This window comes from Callorhinus ursinus, unplaced genomic scaffold (assembly GCF_003265705.2).
Source record: "Callorhinus ursinus isolate GAN/ISIS: 27379988/994484 unplaced genomic scaffold, GSC_fseal_2.0 scaffold58, whole genome shotgun sequence".
Taxonomy (NCBI): Eukaryota; Metazoa; Chordata; class Mammalia; order Carnivora; family Otariidae; genus Callorhinus; species Callorhinus ursinus.
In genome coordinates this window covers 1,927,981-1,930,034 of record NW_027397120.1, presented here as the reverse complement: position 1 = coordinate 1,930,034, position 2,054 = coordinate 1,927,981, and positions in this window count along the sequence as shown.

Below are 2,054 nucleotides of genomic sequence, written 5' to 3'. Positions count from 1 at the left end.
TCGGGGAGACTGTGCGTCTTGTTAGGGCCTGTATGGCAGCCAAAACGGGGAAGCCAGAGCTTGTGCACTAGGCACTGGTCCTGCAGTGGCTCAGACCACCCTTGTAATAGCCCACGAGCCAGACACAGCTGTCACCCCACTCTGTAGGTGAGGATGCGGGAGGCCCCAGGAACACACGCAGACTTGGGCTCTGTCGTCGGTACTCTCAACCACCAGGCTGTGGCGCTGTCCTGACGAAGGACGTGGATCCAAAGACCACTTCCTGCTGGTACTCCTGGTCCCCAGAGGCGAAGCTGACACCCGCAGCCACGCTCCCTGGATGGGTGCGGCTCCCTGGGGGCAGCGGGTCTTCTTCAGGCAATGGCTCAGGGACTGCTGACCCAACTTCAGCAGCTGCTCAGTGGGAAGCTAAGGTCCCGATGGGACTTGAAGCGTCACCAGAAAGAACAGCGTGTGTCCTTTGAGAGTCCAGACACAAGAGCAGGGCCCTGTGCCCACAAGGCCCCCGCTTTGGTGCCATGGCCCCCTCACCACCCTCTCCATCTCCACCTCTGATACCTCAACAAGTGACCACCTGCACACTATTCTTTTGGTTTATCTTCCTGTCCCCCCAAATCAAGAGAAGCAAGTAACAACTTCCCTCACTCTGAAATGCAAATGTAAGACTCAAACCTTTCTCAGTCCTTCTCTAGGGCAGGACCATCAGGACATTGTTTGTAAGGCATTTATGCCTATAGGAAGCCGACTTTCGTACTCCTCATGGATGCAGCACACCAGCATTGGACTGTCCTCTGCATTTGCAAGAAGAACGCAATAATTAAAATGTCATCATAGAGGATACTTAATTTGCTTAATTGTTAATCTTGCAGTGCAACAGGTGTGCACGTGAAATGCGACTAGAGGCCATCAACCCAACATCGATGTTCCCTTAGCAAAGCCCTTTGGAGGACCATCCCAATCTGGCCTCCAAACCCTACATCCCCAATCTCCAGTCTAACCTGACAGTAAGCTGTTGTAGGGTAGCTAAAAGAAAAACTAATTTCAGTGTAGACAGCAGCTCTGACATGAAAACAAATTTTCTTCTATCTCACGTTGCACTGGAAGAACACCTGCCTAAAACCCTGCCTGGCCTGTGGACGGAGAATCTAGTCTGTCGACTCGGGCCTCAAGGCTCTCTCAAGAAAGACCAGGTTTCCTGGGGAAAGGGCCCACAAGACCAGTCAGTAATCCCAGGCACTTTCGAACCCCTCAAGCTGATGAGAAACAATGAGGAAAGCAGGTGGAAGAGTAAGGAGGAAAAAAATACAGTTCCAGGGGCGCCTGGGTGCCTCAGTCGGTTAAGCGTCTGCCGTCGGCTCAGGTCAGGATCCCGGGGTCCTGGGGTGGAGCCCCACATCGGGCTCCCTGCTCAGCGGGGAGCCTGCTTCTCCCTCTCCCTCTGCCTGCCGCTCCCCCTGCTTGTGCTCACGCTTTCTCTCTCTCTCTGTGTGTGTCAAATACATAAATAAAATCTTTTAAAAAAAATACAATTCCTCTTCACTCATTTGCTGTTGATTTTCCTATTGGCCATTATTTTTGTTTTTCTCATTATAAAAATTCTTTTTTTTTTTTGAAGATTTTACTTATGTATTTGACAGAGAGACACAGCGAGAGAGGGAACCCAAGCAGGGGGAGTGGGAGAGGGAGAAGCAGGCTTCCCGCGGAGCAGGGAGCCCAATGCGGGGCTCTATCCCAGGACCCTGGGATCATGACCTGAGCCGAAGGCAGATGCTTAACGACTGAGCCACCCAGGCGTCCCCTCATTAAAAAAATTCTTAATATATAAAGGATATTAACACATATCTTTATAATAAATATATTAAATTCTCAAAAAAATACAATTCCAAAGAAGCACCGTTCATCCCGGTCCTGAGAATACGCTTAGTTATGGCTCCTGGGTTCTCCCACACCAGCAAATGCGGGGGAAAACCCTGTTCCCCAAACTAAGAGGAGATTATTGGTGTAATAGGGAAGGAGCAGTGTGTGTTTCTGGGGAGGGGCCTGTGGTTATTGGT